Source organism: Pan troglodytes, chromosome 17 (genome assembly GCF_028858775.2).
Source record: "Pan troglodytes isolate AG18354 chromosome 17, NHGRI_mPanTro3-v2.0_pri, whole genome shotgun sequence".
Lineage (NCBI taxonomy): Eukaryota > Metazoa > Chordata > Mammalia > Primates > Hominidae > Pan > Pan troglodytes.
Genome location: NC_072415.2, coordinates 16,688,167 through 16,712,242, shown reverse-complemented (window position 1 = coordinate 16,712,242; position 24,076 = coordinate 16,688,167). Strand labels below are relative to the sequence as shown.

General features: G+C 36.7%; 1 non-coding gene and 1 pseudogene across 1 annotated transcript; both read left to right on the top strand.

Annotated features, from left to right (window-relative positions):
* Positions 1-218: 218 nt before the first annotated feature.
* The window catches only part of LOC104004280 (putative ankyrin repeat domain-containing protein 20A2), a 48,518-nt pseudogene continuing 24,660 nt past the window's right edge, over positions 219-24,076 (top strand).
* LOC112206359 (U6 spliceosomal RNA) lies at positions 13,047-13,149 on the top strand. Its single transcript, XR_002940580.1, has one exon. It is a non-coding gene; the product is annotated as a U6 spliceosomal RNA (small nuclear RNA).

The window sequence follows — 24,076 nt, the reverse complement described above, 5'->3', positions numbered from 1 at the left end:
CCACCGCGGTGCAGGCGCGCGCCCAACGGCTTTGCGAGGCTCACTCGGTCTGAGAGGTCGGAGGCTGCGAGTGTAGCTGCTGAAGGCTGTGGTGGACCGGGCTGGATCGCGGATTTTGGATTAGATAATAGATTTGGGATCGCGGATTGGGGGTTGGATCGCGGATTTGGGGTTGGATAGGGGATTTCGGGCTGGGTTGGCGGGGGCGGGGCGGGAGGTGAAAAGGTGACAGGGAGCTGCCCCCTCTCAAGAGCCGGTGGTTGGGAGTCTGAGAAGTCACCACCATGAAGTTGTTCGGCTTCAGGAGCCGCAGGGGCCAGACGGTCCTGGGCACCACAGACCACCTCTACACGGGTTCCGGGTACCGAATCCGGTACTCGGAACTGCAGAAGATCCACAAGGCAGCTGTCAAGGGCGACGCCGCGGAGATGGAGCGCTGTCTGGCGCGCAGGAGCGGAGACCTGGACGCCCTGGACAAGCAGCACAGGTAGCGGGGGCTCAGCCCGGGGTGGAAGGGGGTCCCCAGGTCCGGCTTTCTGGCAGCCCCTGGGACGGGGGCCTTGGAGGTCCTCGGGCACCCTCTGAGCGGCGGAGCCAAACGGACCCTCAGCTGTTTTCCATCCCTCATAATTCCCTGGCTGGAGCAGTTGGTGGAGAATTTGAGTGATTTAACTCACAAAGTTAAGCATATACGGTGTTGTTAATTTTAACGTACACGTTTAAAACATGGTTTATATACATTATAGGAGGTGCCTAATGAGAGAACTCATTCCCCTATCAAAAATACCGTGAGTTATTTTCAGTAGGCGAAAAGTTCTCAGATAAAACTGTCCGTTTTACATCCGCATCCCCCTGTGTAGGTAGGTTCTTTACTGAAGGTTCTTAGAGAGAAACTTGGAAATGGGAGGTGGGTTCTGTGTTCTTGAATGGGAAGGCACATTTTCCTCTAAATGTGAGCTCTTTCTGTGTTTATCAATTTTACATAGACCGAATGAAAATATCAAGGTTTTAACATTTTTGTATGACACCTGCTGTCTTTCACTATTGTGATGACATTTAAAAAAATTTCATAATGGAGTGAAAAAACACTTGCTCCTCTAGATATCAAAATGTGCTATTAATTTCTACAATTAATTGTTTACTAACAGCTGAAAAGACAAATGCATAGAACAGAATAGACAACCCAGAAACACTGAAATTATGTAAGATATACGTAAGGATTAATGAGTAGGAAAGGATGAATTATTAATGAAAAAATGTCTGCTGTTTGAAGAAAACTAATGAAATTTTATGTCACAAACATGAGTTCCTGATGGAATACAGATTGAAATTTTTACATATGAAAATGAGTAAAGTACCGGAAGAAAACACAAACGCTTATTTTACAGGTACACTTTATGTTGACAAAAGCCTTCCTAAGAATGACCTCATAAGCAGACATTCTGAAGGTTGATTTAGCAAACTAAAAATTAAAACTGCCTGTGTTTCAGAAAAAAAATAACAAAAGAGAGCTTACTTGAAAAATATTAACTATATTATATATATATATATTCAGATGAAAAGTGTGTTTTCATTTTAGAGGGAATTCATTATATTCTTTTTCTTTCTTTTTTTTTTTTATGAGTCAGAGTCTCACTTCTTTGCCCAGGCTGGTGTCCAATGGCACAATCTTGGCTCACTGCAACCTCTGCCTCCCGGGTTCAAGCAATTCTCCTCACTCAGCCTCCCAAGTAGCTGGGGTTACAGGCAGGTGCCAGCCTGCCTGGCTAATTTTTCTATTTTTAGTAGCGAGGGGTTTCACCATGTTGGCCAGGCTGGTCTCGAAGTCCTGAGCTCAAGTGATCTGCCTGCCTCGGCCTCCCAAAGTGCTTGGATTACAGACATGAGCTACCGTGCCCAGCCTATATTGTTTATTATATATCATATGATATATATATAGGTGATACATATACCATATATATTATTACAGAGATAATCTGTTATATATATATCAGTTATATATACACATTAGATGAAAAGTTGTATGTATATATACACATTAGATGAAAAGTACATTTTCATTTTATAGGGAATTCTTTCAAATCAAATCATCAAAAACTCTAAAATTGGGCAAAGTACTTTTTTCCAGATCTGCAAGTTATTTGTGTACATAGCAAAAAGTCCTTCGCATTTCTGGTATAAGAATTTAAATTAAAGGAGGAATGAAAGTTTTCTATCCACAATATTTGTGAGGATGTTTTATACTCCTGCTTAAAGTTTAAGTTGCTGATTACTTTTCAAATAGATAATTTGGTGGTAAGTACTACATTTAAAAAATATGTATGCTCTTTACCCATCAATTCCATTATACTAAAACACCCTTAGGAAATAAAGATACATGCACTTTATTTTTCACAGCACTTATTTTAAAAAGAACCCATAGAATGGATCCTATAAATAAATTTCAGTTGCATCCATAGGATGGGATAATATGTGACCATTGAAGGTGGCAATAGATACAGAAGTATATTGATGTGTGAAGATGTATTTTGTTATAGCTAGTGAGGAAAAAATCAATTAAATTATACATACACACAAACATACTATGGTCTTGTTTTAGCAAAAAATATGTACAAAATATAAAATTTGTAATTTCTGAGCATTTGTATTTTAAGTAAAGTTCCTTCTTCTTACCTGTGATTGCTGCAGTGAGCATGTACAAAACTTCTAGTAAAGTTTATTAATAAAGGAATAATCCTCGGGAAGAGAGGAATATGAATCTTACAATATTAAAAATAATTTCTCACTTTCTATTTTTTATCATTATTGTGTGTATTGTTATCTTCTTTGAACTTTTAGCCTCTTCAGAAGTAAAAAGGGTATGTTTTTATCTGTTTCCAGATTTTATTATCTATATATTTTATTATGTACATGTTTTTCTTATATATTCATTCAATTTATGCAAACAATGATAGATTAATCATTTCAATTGTATTCTTTAAGAATAAAAATAACATATAAATAATTACTATTGCAAAAATATTGCTTTATAGGAGTTATTTAAAAATATCGATCTCCCCAACTGTATTTATCCATTCTTTCATTCCATTTATTCATCAGACATAACCTGAGTACCTGTTATGTAGCAGACATATTCTACTATCTCTCAGGAGCCTTCTATCCTTAAAAACTTCATGTTTACCTGCCCCGCCTGCACAAGCTGAGAGATTTAAAATAGGAATATTGGGACTTAATCTCCTTGAAACTTTGTCTCCCACCTTTCAAACAAAAGCATTTCTGAAGTTAGAAAATAGTAGAAGATAACCTTTAACTGCCCATTCAAAAGTTTATCAGTCTTAAATACTAATATTAATCATTGGAAAGTCTTATTTGCATATATTCTGTAAGTATAAATATTGAATAAAATGAGCCATATGTATTCATTTGAATCATGAGTTTCCTTTGGCTTCAGTTTGTTTGAAAATCAAGGAATTAATTTGTTTAAAAAATGCTTTATTGTTATTTCAGTGCTCTATCCCCATAGTACCTTTAAGAACTAAAATGTATTTACATGCCAGTTATATGCCTAGAACTGCCCTAGACCTGCTGAGTATACCATATTCTATTTAATGTAAGGTCTCATGGATTGTGTGATGCCCCACTATTTTATATATCAATAAGATAATTTTTAAAATGCTACCAATTATAGTTATAATAATATAAGTGGCATTCCAATGTCAGAAGTATTAAAATGTGACCTACTCTTTAAGCCATCCTGCAAAGTAGATATAATTGTGTCTTTTACCTAATTAAAATGTTTTTGTTAAGTAGTAGTAATAGTAACAATTGTAATATCTGGCTGGATGCAGTGGCTCACACCTGTAATTCCAGAACTTTGGGAGGCTGAGGTGAGAGGATTGCTTGATGCCAGGAGTTTGAGACCATCCTGGGCAACAAAGTGAGATTCTTACTCTACAAAAATTTTTAAATAAATAGCTGGGCATGCTGGTGCACATCTGTAGTCCCAGCTACTCAGGAGGCTGGGGATGGAAGATCGCTTGAGCCTAGGAGTTCCAGGCTGCATTGAGCTATAGTTACATCATTGCACTCCAGCCTGGGCAAAAGAGTGAGACTTAGTCTCAAAAAACAAAAATCTTACAATTATTGAGTTGTTGTAGGAACTATTTAAATACATAGCTTCTCATTTAAGCATCACGATGGTGTCCTATGAGATAGCTACTATTGTCATCTTTATTAATGAGGAAGTTGAGACACAGAAAGGCTAAGCAATAGTTGGTAAGTGACAGGGTCTGAAGAAGGACTCAAGCCCTAGTTGAACTGAATCCAAAGACTGAGCTCTTTCTATTCAAATAGGCTGCTGTTTTCATTGAGGCAGTGAGCAATACGAGCTAGTAAATATTGTACTTTCTTCAAAAAAATTAAGTGTTTGTTTTGAAGGCAGAGGAAAAACATGCTGTTCAGTTTTTAATTACATGAATGATTGTTTGTTTTGAAGGCAGAGGAAAAACATGCTGTTCAGTTTTTAATTACATGAATGATTGTATGTTTTGAGATGTTGCACTACAGTTTCCTAAAATGTCCTGTTACTCTCGTAGAACTGCTCTACATTTGGCCTGTGCCAGTGGTCACTCTCCTGGTTAGCAGAAAATGCCAGATTGATATCTATGACAAAGAAAATAGAACGCCTTTGATACAGGTATATTAGAGCCAACTCTTTTAGCATGACATGGATTTGATTTGCATATATAGAATTAAAATAAATTGATCTCATTTAAATATAACTAGTTGGTGAAACCTGTGGAATGTGTATTTTGAATTCTTGGAATTTACATTCTGTTTCTTGGTCTAACACGGACAGGCTGTCCATTGCCAGGAAGAGGCTTGTGCCGTTATTCTGCTGGAACATGGTGCCAAACCAAACCTTAAGGATATCTACGGCAACACTGCTCTCCATTATGCTGTGTATAGTGAGAGCACCTCACTGGCAGAAAAACTGCTTTTCCATGGTGCAAATATTGAAGCACTGGACAAGGTATAGATCAATCAACTTTCTTTCCAAAATATTTGTTTTAACATTAATATAGGTAAGGGTCAATTTTTTATATGTGGAAGCTCAACCATTCCCTGAATGCAAATGCAGATTATTTTGAAATAATTGTCTAAGATTTTATTTTAAATATTGATACTTTTAAAGGAGCATTAAAGGGTACAGCTTTATAAAATGCACTTTGGAAAATATTTGTGAATTTGTTAAAGGTGAAACCTTTTCAACTTGTTTTCTATGCAGGGTTATTCTTTCCTTTTCCCCACCCCAATTAGTGTAAAACAACACAGGAAAGAAAATACGCCCTGGAAATAGGCTTTATCTTAAAACTCAAACAAAACTAAAGCAACTTACAATAAGTGGACATGTTGCTGCTGCTGATAATTTTCTGAAAAACTGATGTATCATCTCTCAGTGGCAAGGCTTAAGAGGGAAAAATGGGAAGGGAAAAGGAGAGCAATCAGAAATATGCAGGTCACTTGGAAATTAGGTAATGAGGGAAAATGCCAAGAAGAGTTTTTTTTTTTCTCTTAGTTTGTTGTTCTTCCAGTTTATGTGTTGAGGCAAGGCGCTCCTTAGCTTTGGGTCTAATAATTTTTGGCTTGAAAATGACAGTGAGTTGAAACTTGCCTAGAGATTAATTTTAGGAGGACTCTGAGGAAACCAGATTGGCAGTGAATATGCGATGATGAAGTGAGAAACACTTCAGCAGAAGGTGGAACAAATTATTAACTGACTTATTGTCCATCCTGGCAGAAACAGCCACTTAGATAAGAGTCTAAAGACTCCTCTCAAACCTAGAAAGTCTTGGTGGGAAGGTGGGAGATAAGGAACTTGTAAATAGCAAAATCAAGTGGGATTTTGAGTTTACTTGTCTGTGTTCTACCCATACCCAGGAAACTTAACTGGAGCTTTAATAAATGACACTATCTCTTACTCTTTTCTCTTTTTGGCCACATGTCCAACTGATAAAGGGAATTAGCCATGCGGGTGAGAGATGAGACTGAAGTGATTGCTGCACTAATTCTCAGAATTGTGCATTACAGTGACCTGAGGATATTTTGTTAAAAATCTACAATTGTAGGCTTTCCCCTGAGGATTTTGATGTAATAGACCTAATAAGGCCTGAACATTTTAAAAAATGTTTTCTTGAAGCTGGGCACAGTGACATGTTCCTGTAGTCCCAGCTTGAGCCTGAGTTTAAGTTCAGCTTGAGCAACATAGTGAGACTCTTGCCTCTAACAACAATAACAGCAAAAAAACAAAAACAAAAACAAAAAACCCTCAAGTTTCAGATACACTCCTGATTAAGAACCCCAGAACAGAAAAGTGCAGCATATAAATTTCTGTATCTCAAAAATGTAAGAAATCTCTAGAAGAATTGGCATTTGATAGGTGCTACTTCCTTCAAAGTTCTCCTTTTCAGTAATATTAGCCTGACTTATCTGTCTTTCTCTACAACTGTGACTGGGAAGTGAAAGGAAATATTACTGGCAATATCTCTCAGCTTACATAATAACACCTTTCCTTCCCACCATTAATCATTCACTGACATTCAGAGAGTTTTTAGAAATTTGCTTATGGGTAATCTTTCAATAGGTAGAGGCTGACCCTTCGTCATTTGATGTCCCTTTGTCACCATGCACATGATTACGTGTCAACAAATGTTCATTACAAGTTGGGCTTTCTCAATTAGAATAGTAGCAAATCCTAAACTATTTTTTTAGTTGAAGTTGTATTATGAATGAGCTCAGTATGTTTGTTAAGTTTATAGAGCTTTAGCATAACCAAAATGTCAGTTTTAAACACTGAAGTCCATGGAGTTAATAAAAATACAGATATGAATTCTTTTAATAATTTACTTTTACCAGTCCTATGAACCAATTATCTATTTGGTTAACAATCTGGGAAAATTATATACAAATATATTTTAAATGAATAAATGTTGGAAAAATTCTTGAAGCAGGTATTATGAGTCTTTTTAAGCAATTTTTATTATATATGAGAGCCTGAGTTTTTGATAAAACATATGATACTAGAGAAAGAAAATATTTTACATGCAAATACTTGGATTATACACAACCATTTAGTAACACATTAATAGCGAATATAAAAACACAAGGGCTCTATTCTAATGTGGTACACAGATTTGTTTGTTTGCCTCTATAAGTTGAATCAACATGTAAAATTTAGAAGACTGGTGTAGAAATCTGGACTTCAGGCTTATTCTAAAAAATCAAATCTGGTGTCCCCTGAGTTTCAATCACTGTTTGGTCTGCTGTGCAGAGGTTGCCCCTTTAGAGAAGGCATGTATTCTCCAGTTTGCTGCTGTGCCCACCTTAGTACTTCCTTTACTCAGGCAACCTTCTTTTGTCCTTGTAAGTATTTGAGTTTACAACTCCTATCTTATAGTATATTTTGATAAAGATTTCAAGGTTTTTAAGTCAGTGCGTATTTGTTATAATATATAGTCTATAGAGTATATAAATCCCTCAGTTATGGAGTTGAATTTTAGAATTTAGAAGTTTTTGAAACTCTTTTCTTTATATATACCACAAATAATTATCTGCCCATAAGAATGCCTAGAAGCCTTTTTAGATTATTCATGGTTATAGTCGGATAATTTCTGAATATTGCAGACATTACATCTTTCTCCTCAGTGCTCTTCCTTAGAAATGCAAGTGACTTACTGGCTTTTATTATGCCAGAAATAATTCATATGGATCAGTATGAGAACTTTTATTGATAGGCCATTATGTTTTTATTTCTGATTTATATTTTGTCTAAAATAAAACATAATTTTAAGTAGCCCTTTAAGTGGAAGCCAATAAAAATGGATTTAAAAAGTAGAGCTGCCCTGGGGTCCCGGGATTACCATTATAATTGAGAATAGTATTTCTTACTGAGCTTTGGTTTTTAAAATATTTGTTCTTAAGTTTTTTAAACCTATTTCCCTTACACAGAACATACTGAGCTTTCTAACAGTAAAGATAAAAATCTATTCTCTTGTATTAGGGAAAAAACCCATGGACTATTTAATAATAAGGAAAATAAGTGCATTTGAAGCCAATCTCTCTTAATTCAGAGCTCATTTCCATAGTGACCCATTTGGAGCAGGAGTGCCTGACATTGGCATCTGGGATCCTGACACCACTGATAGAAGTGAATCAAGCAAGTTTGTACCACCCAGAAGAAACCTCCACCTGCATTGGGAAGCTCTGGCAACTGTACCCCTAAAACTCTTAATTCCTCAAATGTTAATGTTTGCCACAAATAGTATTGTCAAATGGGGATTAGGTAGAATTCAAGAGATTTCTTGTAGTATAGTTTGAAGTCAGGTAGTGTGATGCCTCCAGCTTTGTTCTTTTGGCTTAGGATTGACTTGGCGATGCGGGCTCTTTTTTGGTTCCATATGAACTTTAAAGTAGTTTTTTCCAATTCTGTGAAGAAAGTCATTGGTAGCTTGATGGGGATGGCATTAAATCTGTAAATTACCTTGGGCAGTATGGCCATTTTCACGATATTGATTCTTCCTACCCATGAGCATGGAATGTTCTTCCATTTGTTTGTATCCTCTTTTATTTCCTTGAGCAGTGGTTTGTAGTTCTCCTTGAAGAGGTCCTTCACATCCCTTGTAAGTTGGATTCCTAGGTGTTTTATTCTCTTTGAAGCAATTGTGAATGGGAGTTCACTCATGATTTGGCTCTCTGTTTGTCTGTTGTTGGTGTATAGGAATGCTTGCGATTTTTGCACATTGATTTTGTATCCTGAGACTTTGCTGAAGTTGCTTATCAGCTTAAGGAGATTTTGGGCTGAGACAATGGGGTTTCATCTGACAAAGGGCTAATATCCAGAATCTACAATGAACTCAAACAAATTTACAAGAAAAAAACAAACAACCCCATCAAAAAGTGGGTGAAGGACATGAACAGACACTTCTCAAAAGAAGACATTTATGCAGCCAAAAAACACATGAAAAAATGCTCACCATCACTGGCCATCAGAGAAATGCAAACCAAAACCACAATGAGATACCATCTCACACCAGTTAGAATGGCAATCATTAAAAAGTCAGGAAACAACAGGTGCTGGAGAGGATGTGGAGAAATAGGAACACTTTTACACTGTTGGTGAGACTGTAAACTAGTTCAACCATTGTGGAAGTCATTGTGGCGATTCCTCAGGGATCTAGAACTAGAAATACCATTAGACCCAGCCATCCCATTACTGGGTATATACCCAAAGGACTATAAATCATGCTGCTATAAAGACACATGCACACGTATGTTTATTGCGGCATTATTCACAATAGCAAAGACTTGGAACCAACCCAAATGTCCAACAATGATAGACTGGATTAAGAAAATGTGGCACATATACACCATGGAATACTAAGCAGCCATAAAAAATGATGAGTTCATGTCCTTTGTAGGGACATGGATGAAATTGGAAACCATCATTCTCAGTAAACTATCGCAAGAACAAAAAACCATACACTGCATATTCTCACTCATAGGTGGGAATTGAAGAATGAGATCACATGGACACAGGAAGGGAAACATCACACTCTGGGGACTGTTGTGGGATGGGGGGAGGGGGGAGGGATAGCACTGGGAGATATACCTAATGCTAGATGATGAGTTAGTGGGTGCAGCACACCAGCATGGCACATGTATACATATGTAACTAACCTGCATAATGTGCACGTGTACCCTAAAACTTAAAGTATAATAATAAAAAAAAAGAGATTTCTTGATTATTGGACATAACATACAGTTTTATAATACTTCTCAAATGCAGATGGTCATGGAGTCTTTCTCTTGGGGTATAATATTTCTGGTAAAGCAAATATTCTTTGGAATATATTTTAAGAAACACTGCTTTAGTGAGAATAATTTAGATCACTAATTTATGTAAAAAACTTAAAATGTTTGCTACTGTGTTTTAGGGTTTTGGGGCTATAGAGACAAAAGATACAGCCCTTGCCTCAAGAAGCTCTTGGTTTCAGTGGGAAACAGTGAAATGATTACAATGTACCATGCTAAGTGCTGTGATCAAAGCAAGGATTCTTGGGACTGGTAAATGTTTAAAGTGAGTTTTGGCAATGACCACAGTTAATCCGGGGAGACAGAGGAGGGTGGTTTGCAAGGCAAAGAGCAGCACATCAGAAAGCACAGAGGAGTGAGAAGGAAGGGACTGCTTTTCATTTACTTCCTTTCTATATTGTATGTTGAAGTTCAAAGCACCTTAGAGAAGATTTTCAGTTCAGTTGAGAAATATGTAATTTTGTGAATTATAAATTTTTTCTGCTGTTTTATAGGACAATGATACCCCACTTTTATTTGCTATAATTTGCAAGAAAGAGAAAATGGTGGAATTTTTATTGAAAAACAAAGCAAGTACACATGCCGTTGATAGCCTGAGATGGTACAGTAGTTCTTTTTAAATAAAACCTGAGTATTCTGGAGTGGTAACAGTCACTCAAGTCAGAAATATTAATAAGAAGATTAATGTAATTATTGGCTATAGTGAAAAATATCACCATGAATAATCAGATAGATCAGCAAATATTTGAACTGAGTAACATAAAGAACAGTATATAGTAGGATTCATCTTCTCCTATAATATAGAGTGTTTGTTATTTATAACTGGATGTTTTTGGTACCGTAATCTTTTATTAGCTGAAGGGTTTTGTATTAGCTTTATTAAGTCTTTTTTGAGATGCAATCTGGCTCTGTTGCCAGGCTGGAGTACAGTGGTGTGATCTTGGCTCACTGCAACCTCCACCTCTCAGGCTCAAGCAATTCTCCCGCCTCAGCCTTCCAAGTAGCTGGGACTACAGGCACGTGCCACCATGCCCAGCTAATTTTTATATTTTTAGTAGAGATGGGATTTCACCATGTTGGCCAGGATGGTCTTGATCTCTTGACCTTGTGATCTGCTCTCCTTGGCTCCTCAAAGTGCTGGGATTACAGGAATGAGCCACTGCACCTGGCCAGTTTTATTAATTTTTAAAGTGTGGACTTTTAGTTTATGACTACTAGTATTGTCATCATCATTATTGTTGTTGTTTTCAGTCTGCAGATAGCTCTTATCTGACCCCTAGCTGATATAAATTACAATATATCAGACTAGGAAAGCAATGGGGGAATCTTCATCTAAATCTTTACCTACTTTAGATAAGTGACCTCAGCACAGTTTCTTGGCCATCAAAGGACTATGAGTTAGCAACTTGTATTATGTCATACCCCAGTGTGACAAGAGGCTTCCTTGTTGTCCTTTTCTTTTAGCCTTGGTGACAATTTACAAAGATGAACACTTGAGTACTCTAGATGCTTATAGACCCAAGCTAGTACATGCAAAATGTTATGTCTACACTGACAGGTGGATATTAAATTGGTAAAGTGTATCAAACTAGCTGTTTAAAAAAGTCTTTATTAAAGTTCTTGAGTGGAGTGATTTCTTTGTTATTTTAGAACATCCCTCATGCTTGCTGTGCGCTATGACTCACTGGGTATTGTCAACATCCTTCTTAAGCAAAATATTAATGTCTTTACTCAAGACGTGTGGACGAGATGCAGAAGATTACGCTATTTCTCGCCGTTTGACAAAGTAAGTGTTTATGTTAAAAGGCCAGTTACTGTTGAATTGAAGTTTAAAATAATTGCAACTATTCCATCTTATACATTAGGTGAGAGTTCCTAGTTTGGTTCAGATGGTTTGAAATAGCAACGAGTTAGTCTACCTTTTAGCCAGAAATCAAGCAGAAGTCTAGATTAGTTAGAAGTAGAGTGCAAGATGTTTTCAGGATTTTTAAGACCTTTATCCCTAGGGATCTCAATGTTGTTCATTTTATTCTAATTATAATCCCCATGCATGGGATAAAAAGAACCACATTTTTTACTTCTTTTCCTTTCTTTTCTTTTCTTTTCTTCTTCTTTTTTTTTTTCTTGAAACAAGGTCTCACTCTGTTGCCCTGGCTGGTCTTGAACTCCTGAGCTCAAGTAATCCTCCTGCCTCGGCCTCTCACAGTGCTAGCCACCATGCCTGGCCTGACTTTTCTAATTAGTTATTGGGTCTTGAAATGTCCAATTTAGCAGAAAATCTTGTATTTTCCCCTAGGGCTATCTCCTGTGTCTTCCTTCTTTGAATTTTCCAATAACCTAAGGGGTTTCCTAAGTCCAAGGAAGGCAATCTTTCTTTACAAATCAGAAGAAGGGGTAAAAAGGCCATTCTGATCATTCTGTTGTTTCAGTGGACTCACTTCCTGTATTGTTGCCTTTGTAACCAGTCCTGCAATCTGATAATGATTGACCTTTGCCACCAGGATGCCTTCACTCATTCAGACCCCTCAGTTTTTGTGGTGATTCATACATAGAGTTCAAAGCTACGGTGTTTATTAATTTATGTACTTATGCTCAGTCATTGTTCCCAGCACCCTGATCTGGCAGCTAGGCCTCCTAGCTTTACCCACACAAATATTGAGCAAGTTGATCTTCACCCTACACTAAAAACCTTATTTGGAGCCCACATCTTAGCTAGACTTAGCCTAGGCATTCATGGTAAGTTATCCTTTGAGACCCGTGTTTGCCTGTTCTTTAACCAATATTAGTTGGGATTGCTCTCAACAGTCAGGGATGTTCAAATAATGTTGCAGGAAGAGATTAGGGTTCCCTTTCCCTTTTGCTATCAGATCTGTACCTTGAGGCTTTTTTACATCCTGTGGAGCAGCTTTGGTTAGATAGCAGAAGGTTCCATGTTATCTTTCCACCGAGTAGTGGGGACCAACTTGCAATTGGCCCCTCAAGTAATATGTCTCTATGATAATGAAAATCTGGGCTAATCGCAACTCTTCCAGGAGTTTTAAATATATTTTAAAATTCTACCTCACAGGAAGCCATTCAATAAAATTCTCTAAATCTAAAGTCGGTGAGTTGGATTTAACAGAGCTAAGCCTCATCCATAACTCATGAGTATCCATGTATCAAACAGGGCTTTGTACTTGTTTCAGCAACACATATTTAAAAATTGGATCAATACAAAGCAGATAAGCATGGCTGCTGCCTAGGGATGGCACACAGATTCAGAAAGCATTCCATATTTTGCATAGTCCCGGGAAGGTCATTTGACTATTTGTTGAGTAGCTCCAAGGAAGCAGTGTGAGTGAAACCAAAACAGAAGACACCCAATATTGAAATTGTGATTATCACTATACAACTATTGATGTAAGGTGATCTCTGAAATGAGAACAGAGCTGAGTAATAAGGGGATGTTACTTGTTGCTAGTACATGTCTTGGAAATGACAAAATGTCGACTTGCATTTCCTTCATAGAACTGAAAAACAATAAAAGCAGGGTTTTGTCTTGTCTGTTAGTTGGAGAGGACCATGGAGATCCAGCGTCCTAGCACAGATCTGCTGGCTCAGAGTTTGAGGAGGTAGAGAAGGAGTGGTAGTTGTCCAAGCCCAGGTTTTGACACCTATTAGTTTTCTGCCTTTGGTGTGATTGATGAGCTCAGTGATGGGAGACAATTAGGTAATCTATTTTAATCAGATTAGTTATGAATTAGGTAAAATGCCCTGAATTACAAGCCACAAAGAATACAACTAATAACCAAAATTAGCACTTAATAACATTTTCTGAAAACTGCAACAATTGAATATTAGAACTTATAGAAAAACACACACCAAGCAATAAAGTTCAAGAATAAATCATTCCATTACTTTACTATTTCCTGAACATTTAAACATGTAATCTTATTACATCTTCCTAACAACCTATTGAAGTAAGGTAGCAAAATCCTTATTTTTTAGAAGAAACCATGGAGCCTAAGAGAAGCAACTTGTCTGAAAACAAAATATCTATTAGTTACAGAGTGAGGACTTATTCTGAGTGCAGGACATGTTACATGATGTCCAGATAACTAGAGTTCATTTACTGAGCTATGCTTCCTCCATTTATGAGTACTTCACTTTTTTTCTTCTTTAATTATAAGCTTAATAATCTTGTAAGGTTAAAAAATTTGAAGTGTATGGGACATTAAAATTCTGTTATTAGGTCTGATATTGCCTGCAATGGTTTTAGAATTTAATATGTTTGGTAAATATTTTTATTTCAGTATTAAAATAGCAATTTTATTTATTACTTTTGTATACATAGAATTCAACAACAAATTTTGGAACATAAAAAGATGATACTTAAAAATGACAAACCAGGTAAGACTTCTGATAGTGAATTTCTTATTTCTCTTGGTGGTCCTACTCTTGATAAGAAAGTAAAAAGTAAGATGTAAGATTAAGGTAGTGTTAATAAAAAAAGACCAGTTTAAAAATATATGTAAATTAAATGTGCATATATGTATATACATATGTAAATTAATTTTTAAAATTTAACTTCTTTAGTTGGAAATTCAGATTTATTTAAGAAGGTAGTTGTAGCTAACTTATAATCTCAAACATTATTGTCAAAAAAATTCCTTTATTTAATTATGATCCCTAAAATGCTATATAATATTTTTGCATAAATAAGAAAAAAAAATTTTAAGTTAGTATGTTGTATGTTTCCTCTATAGTCACATTATAACAAATTGGATTTGTTGTACAAATGGATCTTCTATTTCATTTTTATAATAAATTGTTTATATTTAGTAAACAAATAATTACAGTTGACCCATGAATAATGTAGGGGTGAGGGACTCTGATCCCTGTGCAGTTGAAAATCTGAGTATAACTTTTGATTTCTTCACCTTAGCTACTAATAGCCCATCACTGACTGGGAGCCTTCCTGATAACACAAACAGTTGATGGACACCTATTTTGTTTGTGCTGCATTATTATATACTGTGTTCTTGCAATAAAGTAAGCTAGAGAAATGAAGCTGTTAGAAAGAAAATCATCAGGAATGATATATTGACTTTTCATAAAGCATAAGTAGATCCTGACAAAGGTCTTCAAGATCTTCAGGTTGATTAGGCTGAGGAGGAAGAGGAGAGGTGGATCTTGCTGTCTCTGGGTTGCAGAGGCAGAAGAACATCTGCATATAAGTGAATCGCTGCAGTTGAAACCCTTGCTGTTGAAGGGTGAACTGTATTACATATTGATTTGTGTCACTAAGAAAGTAACTATCTTTAGAACCAGGAACTCAGCAATCCCTTTCTGGTACCATAAATAAATGACAATAAGAACTGTAAAACTGAACCAGCATGCACCCACACAAATAAGAGATTATTTTTTGAGGATAGCTACTGAGCACAGAAGACAGAAAAGCAATTCCTTCATGAGAAGCACAAGTTATATTACATATTCTTACACAAGCAAAATGGTTTTATCTGTCATAGTTTATACACATACACATACACACATGCACATATACACACACATATGTGTGCACGCATGTGCACACAGACACCAAGTTAAAAGTCCTGCTGATTCTTAATGACCAAATCCAACTGTTCGTGGGGAGTGGTAGATAACACATCCTACAGTTTGGATGCAATTCTTTTGACTTTTTGACTTGTTCTGTAATGAACTGCCTTTAATGGGTGAATCATGTTTTTAGTTTTATAAGAAACAAAAAGATGAGAAGCAAGTAAACAGGAACTCTATGATCAGTAGTAGACTATTATAGTATATTCAATAGTCATACGTTTTTCTCCATTTATGCAATTTACTTGAATGATGCACAATTAATCAATTATTATTATTATAGGAGATGGGGTCTCTCTATGTTTCCTAGGCTAGAATAAAGTGTCTATTCATTGGTGCAAACATAGCTCACTGTAGCCTTGAACTCCTGGGCTCAAGCAGTCCTCCTACCTCATCTTCCTGAGTAGCTGGGACTACAGTTTTGTATGGTTATATCTGGCCTGATACACAATTGTTTGTTTATTTATTTTTGATACAGTGTTTCCCTCTCTTCCCTCTGTTCCCTCTGTTGCTCTGCACTGGAGTGCAGTGGTGCCATCTTGGCTCACTGCAACTTCTGCTTCCTGGTCTTAAATGATCCTTTCACCTTTCACCTTAGCCTCCCAAGTAGCTGGGACTCCAGGCATGCACCACCACACTCGGCTAATTTTCTTTTTAAGGTTTTTTTGTTTTTTCTTTTGTTTAATAGATGAGATCTCACTATATTGCCCAGGCTGGTCTGGAACTTCTGGGCTCAAGTGATCCTCCTGCCTCAGCCTCCCAAAATGCTGGGATTTACAAGTGTGAGCCACTGCACCTGACCTGCACAATTATTATAAAAAGGAATTAAGCCCAGTTGAGTTGCAGAAAATTGACCACCTTTTCATTATTTTTTCTAGAAACATTCATATTGTAGAACATATTGTCAATCACCCAGATTCTCTATTTTTTATTCGGTTAAAATAGGATTGCTGCTTATTCCACATTATTTTCTGACATTATTGTGTCATTTATTCCTTTTATGGCTTTATTCATGTGGATAGATATAGAAATACAAGAATCTCCTAGTCAAATATCAAGGGCAAAAAAGAAAAGAAAAACAGTTTAGGGAAAATTATTCTGTGAAATAGCCATCTGATTACAGTTACATATATCATATCAACTTAATACAAATCTTACACAATGTATTTGTGTCAAGGTTTCCCAAGACCACCCCAGGTTTGGTGGTTCACTAGAAGGACTCACAGGACTCAGCAAATAGTCATACTCAGATCTTTAATTGATAACAAGAAAGGGGACAAGCAAAATTAGTAGAGGAATAAGGTGCTTGTGGTCAATTCTGGAGGAAACCAGGCACAAGCCTCCAGGAGTTCTCTCCTGTGGAGTGCCCGGGATCTGCTTAATTCTCCCAGGCTCACATTTTGACAACATATGTGCAGTGATGTCTACCAGTACCAGATTCTCATTAGAGATGAAGTATCCAAATTTTTCTGTGGAAATTACTCTCCCTTACATGTACCCAAATTCCAGACTCTTACAAGGAAAGCAGATGTTCAGAGTAACCACACTGTTTCTATAAACACTTTAGACACAGTGAGCCACTCTTCTCAGGGAATGGTGGAAACCCTCCCAATTCCAATTTCCTTAACACCAGCCAAGGGCCAGCCTTGCATGCAGGCCTTTCTAAGGACGGCAGTCTCTTGCCTGCTATATGAAATCTTTTCTGCACAACGCTTATAGCCCCAATTTAATTTTTAGTGTTTTAAAATTTTATTTTAATAACACATAATATTATAAGATAAGGTAACTTGGTACTAATTTCTGTTGTATGATCCATCTTAAGTTGCAATGCTGGTTACTTTTTGACTTTTGGTGACTAACAGGTATTTGTATATAAGTTACCATAGCAATGTTAGGTAATTATAATCTGTCCTTTTTATCTCATTAAGCTTTTAGTAAAATTGTTAAATTAAATAAGCATAATAATTTCTGAGTTAAAATTAGAATAAAAATTGTATTTTATTTTGATTACATGAATAATCTAGTTTTCATATTGTGCTAAATCTCTGTTTAGAATTATGAAATAAGATAAAATATTCAATCATTTTTATCAATATTTTCTTACCTAAGCATGCAATTAAATTTATTTATTTTATATATTTCATATACTTCAATTTGAGAAATATAATGACCACATGCTGTTACTTTGGTCTTCAATGATCTCTAATTTTTAGGGTCACTGTGTCTTGCTTAAATATATCATCATAACAGGTTCAGTGAATATCTTTATTTTTTATTTATTTATTAATTTTTTGAGACAGAGTTTTGCCCTGTTGCCCAGGCTGCAGTGCAATGACAGAATCTCGGCTGACTGCCACCTCCACCTCCCGGGTTCAAGCAATTATCCTGCCTCAGCCTCCCAAGTACCTGGGACTACAGGCATGCACCACCATGCCTGGCTAATCTTTTGTATTTAGTAGAGACGGGATTTCACCATGTTGGTCAGGCTGGTCTGGAACTCCTGACCTCAGGTGATCCACCCACCTCGGCCTCCCAAAGTGCTAGGATTACAGGCATGAGCCACTGCACCCGGCCATATTTTATTATTATTATTATTTTAATTATTGTTCTGGAGATCCTGGGATGCATAAACAGTGAATATCTTTTTTTTTTTTTCTTTGAGATGGAGTTTCACTGTCTCCCAGACTGGAGTGCAGTGGTGTGATTTTGGTTAACCACAATCTCTGCCTTCTAGGCTCAAGTGATTCTCCTGCCTCAGCCTCCCAAGTAGCTGAAATTACAGGTGCCTGCCACCTTGCCCAGCTAATTTTTGTATTTAGTAGAGTTGAGGTTTTGCCATGTTGGCCAGGCTGGTCTTGAACTGCCGACCTCAGGTGATCCACCCGCCTATGCCTCCTAAAGTGCTGAGGTTATGGGCATGAGCCACTGAGCCCAGCTGTGAATATCTTTTTTAAATCAATAACTTTATTTCTTAGAGCAGTTTTAGGTTCACAGCAAAATTGAGAGGAAGGTACAGAGATTTCTCATATATCCCATGCCTCCAACACACGCATAGCCTCCCCCATTATTAGTATTTTCCACCAGAGTGTGGTACATTTGTTACAACTGATGAACTTACATTGACACATTATAATCACTCAAAGTTCATAGTTTACATCAGGCTTCACTCTTGATGCTGTACATTCTGTGAATTTGGACAAATGTATAATGACATGACATGTATCTATTACTGTTATATTATTGACAGAACAGTTTCCCTGCCCTAAAAATTCTCTATGCTATGCCTGTTCATCTCTCCCTTTCTCCCTAGCAACTTGTGGCAGCCATTGATCTTTACTCTGTCTTCATAGTTTTACTTTTTTCAGAAGAGTCATATAGTTGGGATAATACTGTGGATATCTTTTTGAATAGTTAAAAAAATTAAAGCTCCATGGCAATTGAAGGTAGTCATTTAAGATATTCTTTGTCCTTTTGTCTTTCTTTTGCTTTTTTATCATTGTAAAGAATGATATATGCTGATGAGGTATGCTTTACATACTTAGAAAACATGATTTGTATAGGTATTTGGCACATAATGGAAAGGGTTGAGGAAAAGGACACCACGCCGTACCACACAGCACAAACTGGAGCATCTTGCTCTGTGAGGTGGGTCCAGATACAGTGTCTAGCAATGGAAGGGGACAAGCGCAAGGGGTTGTACTTTATAAAACTGGAATCACAAAGTCTTTCATACTTACCTTCGGTTGGAAATAAGACCAGGCAGTGAATGCTATAGGTAAATATATATGTTCCTCACTGATCCTCTTCCTTTGAGGATGAGGTTGAAAACAGCCTGTATTATGATGACACGACTCACCTACAACTAGATTCTGTTATGAGGGATGGCAAGGGAGTTTTGCTTTATGTGAGGTGAAAAAGAATTTTTTTCTCCTACTAGGGAGAATGGCAAGCATTGGAACATTCTGATAGTAAAAGGGCATTGATAGTTTTCTTTCTATATATTTTTCACATGAGATAATACTGCCCGGCAGCCTGCCACACCTCCCCAGTGTTTCTTCAGCTTATCTCCGAATGTGGATAAGCTCTTAAAGGAGTGATCTTTCCAGCGGTTCTTTCTGTGGCAGGTAAAATGGCAGGTGCACATGGGCCTTGTTATATGTAGGGCAGAGCAAATAGCTACAACTAAGGAAACCACCCAGCACCTTCCCCAGAAGAGTATTAGCCAGAGTAACACAGTGATCTCTCTTGAGCTCTTCTCCACTGGCAGCTGGAAAGTTTTTGCAAGGATTCCTGTTTCTGGTCTGATTCCTATGTTTTGCTGGCTTCTGGTGATAGGGTGTTTTATCCTAAACTGAACAGTTTGAAATGAAGAGCTAGAGAGGCTGTGTTGTGTTATAACAAAATAAGTGCAGTAGTTCCCCCTTAATTGTGGGAGATACATTCCAAGACCCCCAGTGGATGCAAGAAACCACGAATAGTACTGAATCACAAACTGTTTTTTCCTATACATACATATCTATGATAAAGTTTAATTTATAAATTAAATCTGATGTAATCTGAAGATAGGGTGGGAGAATTGAATTGTGCCATCAGCAGGAATGATTGCTTGCTTGTTGGTGGGGAAAAACTCTCCACACATTTGGTCACAGAAGCCTTCTTTGTTGATGATTGTTGCTGTGGCGTGAGAGCAGAGAAAAACATGTCAAGTATGTCTTTCCGCACATATAGTGGATAAGGGGTACTACTGTATCCTCTAACTGCTCCTCATATTTTGGTCCAGAAATCATGCTCTTTGACACTGTTGACTCATCACACCTGTTCTGCTAACAATAACATTTTTACTCAATCTCATAGGGTTTGGCTAGGATGACTTGTATACTGCAGTTCACTTGTAGATACCAAATTTTAATAAATTTATTCTTCTTTGCATCTAATAAATACAAAGGGAAGAGTTCTTACTGCATTAATTACCTACCAATAGGTAAAATTAATGTTAATTCTAATAAGGTCCCAGGCATTCTCCCAAAGGAATTCTTTGTAACAAAGCCTCAGTCTTATGCTTTTAAAAAACAAACCAAAACAAAACCACCACCACCACCAACAACAACAAAAACAGGACCTAAAACATACACACAAGTGTGCACAATTTTTTTTATGAAGGTAGTGTCTTACTATGTTTCCCAAGCTGGTCTCAAACTTCTAGATTCCTCAAGTGATCCTCCTGCCTCATCCTCCCAAGTAGTTTGGATTGCAGGCATGCATCACTGTGCATTCTTATGCTTTTAATATTCTGTACATTTATTATTGATTTAAAATGCATTCTACCTTTTTCTTTAATAGATGTTGGAAGTTCTGATGAATCTGCAGTCAGGTAGGACTTTATAGATTTAAAAAATTATGTTAACTAAGAAAATATAGATGGAAGAAACTAATATCTGTTGAGTGTTGTATTCTGGGCTAGACATCCTAATATGTTCTATGCATTTATCATCTCATAAAGCCATCACAACAGTGTTCCTACAACCTACTGTTTATTAAATAAACAACTATGGATTAGAGCAGTTGATTAATTGCCTTATAATCTCATAATTAACAAAGTAGCTGGCCTACAGTTTGACCGTCAGCCTGCCTGGCTTCCAAATCCCTTCTCTTGCTCCTCAGCATAGATTGATAGACATCCGTGCAGCACTTGGATCAAGGTATAGGTCTGAATCAGATTAATCAGATTCGTTAATTTAATTAATGTCTAAATTAATGAGAGTTTAAATACCTTAAATACCTTAAACTCTCATTTAAGGTTATTGTTAGAATGTGGTTAGTCGAAGAGTTTGTCCTAATAAATTTGACAATTTCAGTGGTAACCAGTATCTTATTTTTACCATCAAAGCTTTAGGGCAGATCTGACTTAGCTTTGGCTATAGGGCTGTAAGTTTTACAAAAGCAAGTTTAGGCAAGTCTTAGAGAGAAATTATTTGACTTCCCAGTTTGGTTTTCCATTTAGGCAAGTATTTCTGCCTACTTCCATAATACTTTTTTTAGTCTTGTTTCTTTTTCCATGACTTTTCTGTAATCTTGTCTTGATTTTTTAGAACTTTCTTCTCTGCTTTTCTTGCTGTTTCTTTTGTTCTATTATTTTTTCAAATTCTGCTGGGTATGTATTCCCAGTTTTCCTACAGACAGAATCAAGAGGACATAGAATTACAGAATTTTAAGGAATCTTAGAATGAATTAAAATACTTTCTAGTATTTTTACCTGTATTGAACATTCTGGTCAAGTGATTCTCTAGATAGAGAATGTGAGGCTCAAAGAGATTAGGATGCTTCTTTTTTTAGACATAGGAATTGGCAGAAATGAGATTTGAACTCATTTTAAGGCCCAGTACTCTTCCTTCTTTTTATATCCTATTTGCATGTGCTTTAATAATACAAATGGGAGTGAGTCCGGTGCACCCAGTGGATAGTATGAGAATGGAATTAGCTGGTGAACCCAATGGAAGTAGATAAGAATGGAATGAGCAGGGAAAGGCCAAGTTTGAAGAGAAACAACACTGGATTGGATAGGAGTATGGACTCTTCAATAAGAGATCAAAATATTGGGGTTTATGACAAGTTTGATAAAGAGTTCAAGGGAGCTCTAAAAAGTTTGCTCCTTTTTTTTAAATCAAGGACTGACAAACCTGAAGAATTTTACTGAAAGATGCTAAAACATTTTGAGACAGTGGGAGGAGTGTCTACAGCAGATAGAAATGTAGTGTCATCTACTTCCATCCTGACTTTCAGAGGGGTGGCTTAGAGCCCTTGGAGTACTAAGGGGCTGGAGATTGCTGGACTACATAGATGTGTGGCCCAGGACAGGTGGCCTCTTCACCTCTGCCTCTGTTCCTGATTCACTGATGTCATTCCCATGTCCATGTAGGCTGGGTCAGGGGCATGATTGGCTGGCAAATCAGTCATGGAGTTCAGTTGGGTAGTTGGTAGTATGTCTATGCTGGGTGCAGGTGATGGAGACTCCAGTTAGCTTGTTTTTCAGGAGCAGGGATATAGAGGGCTCCTACTCCTGGTCATTTGAGGCCATCCTTTCAGGAATCTGTGCTTTCATAGGCTGAAGATTTGAAGATTGGAGACTTCTGTGGAGCCCTGCAGAAGTGGAATCTGGAAGTGGGAGCCCATAGGAAGACAGATACTTAGATAGTACTTAGGGAAATAGAGGTACAACTACCAGGACTCTGTTTTTCTGGCAGTCTCTCTCCTTGGGTGTCTGAGTGCCTATGAAAATTTTTAAGGGCTTTCTAGTTTATGTGGACCTGAATAAAGTAGGACTTAATAGAGTGAAAATAATGGGATTTTATAATTGTTGATATTTTAACCTTTCTGGGAAAAGTATTCTCAATAAGAACATACACCTTTGTTATTTGATTCTTGTACATGTAGCTTTCATACCTTTCAAATATTGCATGGGATTTCCTGTACCGATTTAGGGCAAAGGAAAGCAATAGGACATTCCTAAGTGGGTTCCATGTTGAGGAATCAAGACTGCCATTTCAAAGTGATGCAGATTAGTCTTTTAACCAGAGATGGATCATGGAAAAGAGACAGTGGATCTTTCTACCTTGTTTTAGGTCATCAGTTTTCTTCCAGTTTAGGTAACAAAATTTATGTCATCCATTAATTGAGTTTTAAGTTCAGCTTCAGGACAGATAATTTGTGAGGGCAAATTATTGTCAGGCTCTGCCAATATATTGACTGTCACTATTTGTTATGAAGCTGAAGGTTAGTTTTCATTGAATATTTTATAGATTTAGACAGGTGGAGGCAGAAATTGGTAATTAAAATCTATTTTTAGAACAGAGGACATATTTTAATTATATCAAGAATCATAATTTAATATATAGATCACTGACCTTTCCCCAGATTATTCTTTCCTTTTTTGAGGGGAAAGCTGGATATAAACTGGCAGTTAAAAAATTGTAAAGAAATCAACTTGCTCATTTTCATTGTGTATTTTTGCTCTCAAGCATTTTCCATGAACTGTGTGTGGATTCATTGTCTGCATTGGATAACGAACTCTTGAGTGTTGCTGCTAAGGTAAAGTGGTCTCTTGTAAAATTAATTTTCTCACTCTGAATGTAGTTTTGCATAGTACTTACTTTTCAAACTTAGCAGTGGTTTACCTATCATTGTTTTATGGTGGTAATGGAAAGTGGGTCAGAGAAAAACATATATATGGCTAGTTGATTGAAAAAATTTGTTTAACTTTGGTAACTAACAAAGATTGATAAGTACTGTGACAGGGTAGGAGCTGAAAAAAATGAACTGGAAAATAAGTAGTGAGAGGAAAATCACATTAGGAAATGCTTTCTCCAGTAGAGGAAATATGAAATTTGATTAAGCTTTATTTGGATAAATACTAATACTTTGACTTTTAAATCATATGAGTGTGACTTTCATAATATTTATGCCTGTATAACTCTTCAGTGGATCAAATTATTTGTAGTAATCATGGAATTCTCCTGGTAACTTTTAGTTGCAAAAAGGTTCAGCACATAGCATACAGCTTTTGTTCTTGGAAACTTATTATTTTGGTATCACATAGTTTTTAGGAGAGATT